Source organism: Ixodes scapularis, unplaced genomic scaffold (assembly GCF_016920785.2).
Source record: "Ixodes scapularis isolate PalLabHiFi unplaced genomic scaffold, ASM1692078v2 PGA_scaffold0__279_contigs__length_252992795, whole genome shotgun sequence".
Classification (NCBI taxonomy): Eukaryota; Metazoa; Arthropoda; class Arachnida; order Ixodida; family Ixodidae; genus Ixodes; species Ixodes scapularis.
Window position 1 is genome coordinate 141,291,069 of NW_024609835.1, and position 10,973 is coordinate 141,302,041.

Sequence of the window (10,973 nt, forward strand, 5' to 3'; positions counted from 1 at the left end):
CCCTGTGTACCCCACCACCATCCCCAACTCTACCAAGTAGTTCTCCGACCCGCCTACGGCGAGCGACATCGGCAGCATTCACCGTTCGCATGACAACTCCGTGTTTGGCATAGTTGTCGTGTGAAAAATGCGCGATCGGAGTCTACAGACTCCAATCCCGTTTGGTTTTCCAACATTTGCTTCCTTAAAAACAACCTTCCTGACTTTAAAGCGCTGAAGTAATCTTTCCCGAATACAATATTCGCTGTGTGCGAGACATGGCTGGACGCCTGTCTTTGGTGGGCAATTAATGGGGAATTGATCAATCTCGCACAATTCTCTTTATTCCAGCAAAACTGTCCCTCCTTGGGGCGAAAGAGTCCGTCCTCGCCATGCCATAACACCTGCCCTGCCAACGTCTCGACCACCTCACCCCTTCGGGTCTAGAAGCCATCTTTGTCGAGGCATTTTGTAAACATGGAAAGCTTCTTCTGGTGTCTACCTACTGCCCACCCTCCCTCCATGAACAATCGTACGCCCTCCTCCAAAAGAGCCTACAGCGCGTCGACCCCAGCAAGTTCTCTGCACTGTTCATCTGATCCACTTGATGACATGCTGTAAGACGTACTGGAAACTGCTGGCCTCACCCAACTTCATGACGCCTCATTCTACATTTCTCAAAACAGCAACGCTACATTCCTCGACCTCGTCTGCACCAATAATCCCACCTTATCCTACCGCTGCACAGTGAAATCCAGCCTACCAGGCAGTGATCGCAGTGCTCTCCTCACTAATATCCATTGCCCTAAGCGAGGTCATCAAGCCAAGAAGTTCCAGTAGTTCTAAAAAACCGATTTCCCTCATCTCAATCAGCTCATCCACCTCGCTCCCTGGTTCATCGTGTTTGATCACCCATCGGCTGACGAGGCCGACGACCTCTCACTCAACATATCAGCAATTCAGCACAAATGTGTTCACCCTAAGGATCAACAGGAGGCACGGCAGCCTTCCATAGATGACAAAGGAGATTGCAGTCTTAATCAGACGTAAACACTGACTATTAAAAAAAGTGCCTCTAAATCCCACTCATCTTTACCAAGCCCACCAGGCACGTACCGAAGTCAAGCATCCCATTCATATCTCCCATAACTATTACCTACCAACTAAGAGCAAAAGCAACCCGCCAGCCCAAACTCTTGGGCATGTTTTCACTATAATAAAAAAATGTTCCACGCGCCGGTCTTCACACATCACGGCAGGCCCTATTCTAATCTTGACGATATAGCACAGCTCTTCTCTTACCACATTTCTCGGTCTGTAGCATTACTTGACCCTACCGCATCTAACCTTTGTCCCACCCAACCCACAACTCAGCCAATCAAGGCCACACCAGCAATCACACTCTCTTCCATAGTCATTCTTCAAAGTGAAACCTACAAAGCCCTCGCCTGTGATAACTCCTCTCAACGCCCTAGATGAGACAGTCTCCACCCTGCATTGCTTAAATCCTGTGCTGGCTGTATCTCCCCCGTCCTCACTCGCCTCTTCAACGATTTTCTCTCCCACAGCTCTGTTCCTAAATCCTGGAAAGTTGAGTCAGTAACGCCTTTCAAAAAGGGACACGGTGCCCCCTCAAGTCTAACATCCACTTGTGACGGAGTGTATAACCGACTCATTCGGTGCTGTGCGTGCGCCAGATTACAAAGAATCCTCGCCTCGCGGCCAGGGGAAGAAAAGAGGACAAAGAAGAGGGACAGCAAAAAAAGGGTTTAGCCATTGCAAGCCTTCGGACGGAGAGCGTTGTAGCAGTTGTCTGTGTCGCGAACTAGTCCTGGGTACTGTCTCTCCTCAACGTCGGGGCCCGACGTTGAGGAGAGACAGTACCCAGGACTAGTTCCGGCACATATAACTTTATCTAAACTCGGCTTGAGTTCGCGACACAGACAACTGCTACGACGTTCTCCGTCCGAAGGCTTGCGATGGCTAAACCAAACAATGGAGCCCCCGCCAATATGGTTTCCGCCCGGCAGGAGCTGCGAATCGGCCCTTGCAGCTTTCACTTATGCACTCAGCACCAGGCTCGACAACCGAACTCCGTGCGAGATCGTCCAGTTAGACTTCAGAAAGGCTTTTAACAGCGCAGACCACAGCTTGTTTCTATCCAAACTCCAACAGATGGGAATCTCCGGCATGAGGAATTAAAAATTTACTTTTTCACACTACCTTATTCTTCAAGGGCTCTTTTCGTGATTTAGCACAAACTGGAAACACTACTAACAGGTAGGGTGTCCACTGAGCTAGGTTATGTGTGCCATTGCGTGTCAAAGTGGCTTTGAAAAAACTAATTGAAGAACACTTTGTCCAAGCTCAAGAGAAAAAAACTTGTTCTTGACCACTGGCTAACACAACATGATGGGAGCAACCGGTTATTGTTTTCTTCCGGTGACTTCAGAACGAGGTCTACTGGCATGACAACCAGCTGTGGTTGTCGTGCTGATCCCTAAGACAGATTGTGATGAGGAAGAGCTAGAGATAAAATTTAAAAGCGCTAACAAAGACGAGGACAAAAAGGGAGGCGAACAGGACGAGCGCTTACTCTCAACTGAACCTTTAGCGCTTTTAAATTTTATATCATGAACCAACTCGCCCGTTTCGCCACTTTAGTAAGAGCTAGAGCCCTCCTAGCCACTGTTTTTTCCCAGATATGCAGAACTACCTTTACTGCACTTACCCAACCATTTACACAGTTTGTTATATGACAAGTTGCAGATTATTGTCAAGTGACCACTTGTGGCTGCGACATTCATAACATTCCTCATGAGGAATGTTATGCCGCAATGTCAATTTCAGTGGCCCTATTACAGCTATAATCTGTTTCAGCCTAATTTTACAAAGAAAAGCACTGCCGCCCTTTGGAGCTAATCAGAGCAACGAAGCAAGTTTTGTGAGAGCTCTCTGTAGGAGGTGTATACTCCCACAATATGTTGTCCCGTCCCTCAGCGAAATGTTCCAATTGTTTCGTTGGTGCCGTAGCTTTGGTAATGCCCTGTAAGCTGCAGAAGGATGAGTCAACCTAGTTCCAGTAACAGTTCACCTCACGTACGAATATGACCAGAAAATGCTCATGCCACCCAAGGATGAGGGTCGACAAATTTCCCAGCGTACGGTCTCCGATTTTCTTCTTGTGGCCCAGATGATGAGCTGCCTCTTGAGTTTCCTCACTTCATCCCCCTGGTTACTGATGGTCCTTGTCTCTGGTGTCCGGCCCTTGCAGCTTGCCTCCACACGTTTGTCGCCCTCGTGGTATTCACTATGATTCTCCGAGGAACCATCGTACTGGAACAAGAAAGTAACAGTATACAGTGAATGGACAAAGCGAGACACACCTTATACTCAGGGGCAGATCCAGAACTCCGTTTGGGGGGGGGGGGGGCAGAAAGTTTGTAAGGATGCTATTCTCCCCTTCTTTTGTGTGCACCAGGGGGTCCAGCCATATCAAATTGCCCTCCGAGATGGGGGGGGGGGGGGGGGGCCGCCCCCGTCGCCCTCTCTTGGATCTCCCCCTTGGATCTGTCCCTGCTTATACTTCTAAATTAGATAAGTACTGTGGGTCTTACTGCATGATGTGCCAAGCAGAGATAAATAATGTCTGGAGCTTGACGGGGGGAGGAGGGGTCTCGACGCATGCTGGACGACAGGTGCCAGATGCTGCCATACCCACAGGGTATCCTGAGGAGAGAGAGAAGACAGGTGTGAGTCCAGGAAATTGGCATGTTTGAGCAACACTTTTTTTAGAGGCGCCTTCCCGTTAATTCCCTTCAAGGGACATCCATCTAACTAGTTAATTCAGAATTATGTTCAATGTGCCCAGTCAACTTGCTTAGCCTGTTTGAAAATATATAACAACTGGTAAATTCACTTTTTATAATGTTACGTGTTTTTTTGTTTTGTTTTTTTATATCTTATGCTATGATGCCAACTTCTCTTTTATGATTTTACAGATTAGCAGATCCAAGGTTCGGTCCTGATCCGCGTCATTTGCTACTATATTTATATTTTTCCAGCAAAGTGGTGTGAAAGTTCCGATACGTGGAGGTTGCGCGTGAACAAGCAATTCATTACGTTCGACCGTTTTACAAGTCACGTCCGACGTACATACGACTAAGAAATTAATCGAGTCACATACACTGCGTTGGAGAAAAGACGATTGTGCCATGGCCTGACGCGAAGGACAGCACGAGCACTTTAAAATGTATGCACTCACCAGCAACGAACTTGAAGCTGAATCCCGGAATCTCGAACGGCGAAGTGAGTCCCTGGCTTTTTGGCTTCTTGCCTGAGCAGGCCCATTTAGAACACATTCATAGCGCGATTCGGTAACTCACGTGACATTAAAACGCCAAGCGAGGATCCAACCGAAAGGGAAATGTACTAGGAAAGAGAAATTCGCAGAACAGCAACACCGACAACGCCGACAACGCGACCGGCGACATGGCTTCGGTTAGGGCAATGAACTTTTTGAAGCTAACGGTGCTAACGGTAACTGCTCGATTTGTTCTTTCCATGTTGGTTTATCATTATTACTATGGTGGCTAGAAGGACTTGGTGTCCGGAGCGCCGCTGGAGGCGCGGGCCGTTTGAGGAAGACGAGGTAGGTGGCGCTGTGCAACGTAGGGACGCGGGACGCCGGGGACGCCTCAGCGTATCGTTGCGCTTTTCGTTTTCTGTGGGACCGTATCTAGGGCTGTATCTCGAATTGTTTTGCTGATGTTCATTCAGAATTCCCGACTGTTAGGCACACCAATCTAGCGGTCACAGAATTAGCCTCTTTCAAGCGGTTCCACGCAAGGGTGACTACCGCTCGGTCGATACGCGAAGCGCAACCTTTTCTGGCGTTCTCTCGCGCGTGCAGCCTTGATCGGTGTTCGAAGCGCATGCATTGCCAGCAAAAGTCCAGCAGTATTGTTTTGTGCGCTGCTGGGTGTAAATCGAAATTATAATTTATCGCCTGCACTCTCTCACTGCTTACAATTATATTTATATTTTACATGCTTGGAATAGCCAGATCCGCCCACAGGAGTACTGTACACGACTTAATTTTCGCGAGGACCTAATTTCCGCAAAAAATAGGTCCCGCGAACAATTCCGGTAAAATGCAAACATATTGGAATCTATACTGAGATCCCACAGTGTCGCGAAAAGAACCCGCAAATTATTCCAGAACTTCAGCTTCGAGCCCGTGTAAAATAACTCGTTAACATTAGACATTTATGGTAGCGGTGTCGTCGGCCGATTTACTGCCACTAAAAAATGGGGGGGGGGGGGGGGGGGGGGGGGTTGTGATCTAGACTAATAAGGGGTGAATCTGGAACACCCCAGCGAACGAATGAGGCTCGGCACATTCATTCGAAGCTATCGTGGTGGTTCCATACTAGATGCCAGACTATGATGTTTACGGCACATTGAAAGAAAAAAAATTGTTCGTTCGTTTTCCAAAACGGCCATGTTATTTGATAAAATAAATCATAATAAACGGTAAGAAAAACACAACGCCAGAAAGCAACAGAATTGGTACTTTATTCACCTACCTGAGGTTATTGCTTTATGAAAAAATATACAGAAGTTATTTCAACACGTTTCTCTACAAATAAAAGCGTTCCAAAAATCGCAGTAATATTTCACACAATATACTTAGACTAATGTTCAATAATGATACGAATAGATAACAGCTTGTACAGAAAAATTGAGCAGCTATATCTACACTCCACACTTCTGCTCACCTGCAGCAGTGTGTTCGTTCAAAGGAGGCACATTCCAATCAACTGCCCTACGTTCACACTCTTATATCTACGAAGAGATATAATTGCGCATCATCCAGTATTGCACCCACAGGTGTAAAAAGCAAGCTTGCATAAGTCAAACCGCAGCCTACTGGAGCCGTCCCTGCTTCGACAGGTTCGCCTTTGCACTTTTCTCTTTTTTTTTCTGATTAACTCCTTTCACATAGAAGTGAAGCCTCGTCACGATGTAGAACTTAATAACTGTCCGTGTTAAATCATGCTTGTGGGTTTCACATCCCACTGAAGGGGAGCCTGAGTTCACGCAGCTGAGCACATCACGAATGCTCTCAGAGTGAAGCTTACTGGTGTTGAAACAATTCATGAAAGCCTTCTCCAGGTGGTCAATCAGCATAAACATCCTTTCGGACACAAACAGCAGCCCTCCACGACTAACTGCTTTAGTAAATTCTGCATTCTCGGTTGTTGTTGTTGCATCAGTCAAACAGAAAGCCTTACAATCGCCACATTTCAGGCGCAAAACGCATCTGCGTGCTGCATATCCTGCCACATAGTACAGCAGCCGCGAGTCACTCTGCCTCGCAAAGCAGGCTGTATGGTCCGAGCTGAGGGTTTGCTCAACTTCATCTATGCGTCCCTCATCGAGCAGGTCATCCAGTGCATTTCCCCGACTGACATTGTCAGACGGACCAAGCAGGGAGCTGAGAACACCCTCACTGATTGTTCCTCCTGGTGGAGACCTAGCAAGATTATAGAAGCTAAGACAGTTTACAGTTAAAAGAAACTGTGTTGGCGTTGGATGGTCGTTTGCTCCATTCGACTGTCGAATAATACCGAAAAGACGCTCTATACAATCCTGGCTAAGGCGTGCGGTCATGAGGAAATCAAAATCCAGGTGTCGTCCAAGGTACGCCAGGATGCCCTTGGTGCTCTCCAACGTAACCCGCAGCCCCTCAGCAGTTGCCTTGCTTATGAAGCCTCCGTCTTTAGCTTTTTCCTCCCAGTCGGCCAGGAAGCTCAGAAAGTCGTCAATGAATGTGGCCTCTGGTGTCTGCAGTCTGGAACATGCAAGCAACAAAAGCAAGCTTTTTAGAGGCACAGAATTCAAATACAAATAGAATAAAAAATTAGCACAATAACATTATTGAAATATCATTTCATCAATGTTATTTTAGCTGTACACATCGCAACACTGTTAGCGCGAACACGAAATTGGCGCATTTTTGCATTTTACTTCTAAATAGAGTTAGCGAGCATGAAATTTGATCGTTTACATTATAGAACTAAATGAGCTCCCTCCGTAGCAATAATAACTTGGATGACATCCCTTGGTTTCAAAGAGAAAACCTGGAAAAACCGGCGATCGCTTGTTCGCGCTAACAGTTGTCGCGCTCTGTACAATATCTTCCTTAAAACACTAAACAGAATACAGCACATAATCAGGCTATGGATGAGTGGCATTCTGCTCACCTCAATGCATCGTCTGGGCATCGAGAGGTCATGACTTGTATCAGTTTGTTGATTAAGCAAACAAACTTTACAGTAGCACTGTAGCTGCCACAGTTCTGCTCGACCGTCTTGTGATGTAGATCAAGGCCGCGCAGCACTTCATCGCTGAACAGCCTGAAGGCAAGGTTGACCCGCATTTTTTCAAAAGCATTGGGGTACAGCGTTGAATGAGTGACACGTGGCATCACCCTGACTGGCAAAACATGCGAGTCCGCTCTGTACGCAGCAGCAATGGGTTCCTTGCACACCTGTTAGAGCAGCCAATATTATAATTGATCATTCCACAAAAATTTGTCTTGCATGCGACTGAGAAAAAAAAGAAATCAATGTCGAGACAACATGCAACAGCATCAGTGCTACACGTACCCTGCCATAGGGAGTGTTGAAGCCCGTTTTCAGAAACATATTCCGCAGGCATTTGAGGAGATGTGGAAAATCCGATACAAAATAGAGGCGTCTTTGGGGATCAACAGGATGGAGAGCACTGCATGTTATTTGGCTGGATGTTGCCTGAAAAATAGAAAACGATAGAATTGAGCTATTATTTTACATTTGGAGAATATTAATCTAGTTTGGTACTTAGAGGGCATTTTGAATAGCTACTAGAGTTAAATATACTAAAGATTGATAAAAATGAAGAAAAAAGATATAACATTCGTGAATCATTTACTTTATTGTTTATTGGACCTACAAACTGCTCATGATCTTGATGGTGGCAAACATTAAACATCTTAAACAGAAAAAAAGCCTTAGGCACTACATAAATTTTCAAAGAAAAAAAGCAAGCGGATAATAAGATACTAGCAGATGACGTCTGACAAACAAGTCCCAGTCAGGCACATGACAAGGGCAAAACAGCATTTGTAGATGGGAACCAACCTTGATACCAAAGCATCTCCACATGCTGCGGTTCCATGAGGCACCGTCGCAGCAGATGTAATCAATCCAAAGCCCAGCCTGCTCGCACAAGATGACGGCATTGACAATCATTTTTGCTAACAGGTTGCCCTTGACGTTTCCTTGTGACGCAAACACACCTTTCATGGAATAAAAGTGAGAGTTATGTAACATAAATTCAGTATTTTTGTTATACTATCCAGTCACCTACGAAATGTCAGTGTGCGAAACAGAAACAAAGCCCATTTGGCTATGGGGTCAAACATTGTTGATGAAATGACTTTTTTTTTTTTTCAGCAGAAATGTATTTTTTAACATGTCTGTCTATTTTGGCCGTAAAAAAATATGTTTCCTACGAGGTCGGTGCCTCTTTCAGTAGTATGACTGCCAATACTGTTAGTCTATGCTATTGGGGAGGAGGACAGACCGTGACGCCCCAAGCGGTTAACTTTAGAACTACACGGATGGGGACAACAAATACAATGACTCAGCGCTCAGCCGACATAACCGAACGCAACGTCAGTGTTCGGCTGGAGTTGTGTTTTCCGGCGAGGGGGAGGAGGGTCTCTCTTGTTTCCACTACGGCCTGCACGAACAATGCAGCATGCACGGTCCCAGCTCAGCACAAAAGCCGAATGGTTCAAGCTCGCATTCTCTGAGGATAGATCCGGCACTTAACGTCGCTTCCTCGACTGTTAGTATTTTTTACATTAAACTGTGCCCTGCGCTCTGTTGTAAAAGATGACATGGATATTCCCATGAGGCCTGTCGACATGTGCACAGGCCTTGTGTTGAGTAAACACCGAGCGTGGGGAAAACAAACGGGTCAGAGCGCCCCTTATAGTTCGATCTCCTGCCCAATTGTGCCTTACCCACAATTTGAGTCCACTTCTCGGCAAATGGCTGGAATAGTATCACCATGCCATGGTCAGCTGGGGTAGTGCTTGTCTCATTTGCAGAAAATTGTCCAAGGTCAACAAAACCCTCAAGTCTTCCACATGCCTGCACGGAGATATTTTCAGAGAGCTTCATCTCATCTACCACAAGGCCTCCGTGGCACAGGAATTCGCCCTTTTCAGCCGTCTTTTCTTTGAGGGCCTTGAAGGTGTTCGGGTTAAACCCAAATCCACTTTTATAGTCCTTGACATATTTTTGTAAAGTTGATGGCGATGGGAGTTGCAGGATCTTGTTTCTACGTAGGTGCCTGTACAGGCGTGCACTTTTCATCCTGGAATGAAGTATGCAAGCCTATTAAAACAAGGTATGAAAAATAGGTATCTTCATTATAGGACAAAAATAGTGGTGGCCGGGACCACGAAAAAAGCTGTCATACGAAGCTCAGATCTGGTCGAGATTGGTCGTCATGCCTTTGTACATCCCCATAAAATGCCATCCGATAAAGCTTTCTGGTACTGTCCGTGACACAATGAACTTAAACCACTATAATGCAGTTTGTAACACAGTATTTATACAATGCAAACGTGCCAACTCTGATCCACACATTTTATATTGCTTCCTGTTTCCAACCATTTTTACATGCAAAGGCAGTGAGGGCACGTAAGGTTGGAGAAGACCCATAAGCCTTCTACCTGTAATTTAAGAGCTTTATTGACAGTTCAAGTATGTAACATATCTATTACCTCATGATAATGCATTCCAAGATCCACTCTTGAGCATAGATCATTCCCTTCGTTGATTTTCGTTGAGCGGCCTTAAGGCAGTGTCTCACACACATCTGCTGCTTGCGGGGAAGACCTTTGATCTGAAAGTATTAGGTATGTTTGCTTTTAATTAACAGAGGCACTAAATAATAATATTGCCCACTGTGTCCGCTACTTCAAATAAGGTGATGATATACAGCAGCAAACACATGAAGTGGAGAGGAGCAGACGTCCTTTAAAATGTGCACTAAAAGTGCAGCCACACAGATGTTCAACTATGAAACACAGGAACAGGGATTAGAGCGTGTTTGTGGGGATAGGATTCAATACCCAGGTTCATGGTGCCTGCACAGGGATAAAGAAGAGTGATACTCACCTTTTCCTCAAGAATCGTATCCTCTATGCTCGCAGCCTTCTTCAGTAGACCCTCAACCCTACGTTGCAATGAATGGACTGTGTTGCTCCTACGCTTCAGTCGCTTCTGTAGTATTTTTGCAGCCTGGGTAGAATGCTTTGTCCGCTTTTTTGCTTTACTTTTCCGTGTGAGTAGCAGTTTCCTGACATACCTGCAGTGTAGGCATGACAATCCTGAAAAGATACCAAGGATAAATTAGGAACTACTGTTCGCGCATTGTAAACACCAGCCCATATCTATTACCTGCAGAGTGGACAGTCATCGCACATTTTTGGGCGATCAGTTGATTGTCCCAAATCCTCACTGTAGCCGAGGGTTGAACCTCCAGGGGAAGGAACTCGTGGAGCAGTCCGGCACCACAGCAGGTCTGGATGGAGTCAGCAGCTTCCAATTCTTGGTTGAGGTCTTCAATGCTTGCTAGGTCGACTTCTTTCAGCTTCTTTCCCTTTACATAGACCAGACACTGTGCTTTATGGTTTTGTAGCTCTGCCGTTTGTGTCTTCACCACCAGAAGCTTTTCGCTGCGGAGTTCTGACCCCGTCGAGTTCAGCGAAGATACCGCAAAAGCCACACAATCTTCCAATGCTGTCCTGGACCACGCATTTGAAGGCAGAGTAGATGAACACCACTTCACTTTGTTTTCGTGTGTCGCGCTACCTTCGTCCTCTTCGATATCCTCCGGGCTGCTCGCAAGCGAGGCATCACAACGAGCAC

The 10,973-nt window shown here is 46.1% G+C and overlaps 1 long non-coding RNA gene across 1 annotated transcript; it reads right to left on the reverse strand.

Annotated features, from left to right (window-relative positions):
• Positions 1-9,290: 9,290 nt before the first annotated feature.
• Positions 9,291-10,302, reverse strand: LOC121833263. Its single transcript, XR_006076593.1, has 3 exons — positions 10,221-10,302; positions 9,824-9,945; positions 9,291-9,411 (listed from the first exon to the last, which is right to left on the reverse strand). It is a non-coding gene; the product is annotated as an uncharacterized LOC121833263 (long non-coding RNA).
• Positions 10,303-10,973: the final 671 nt, after the last annotated feature.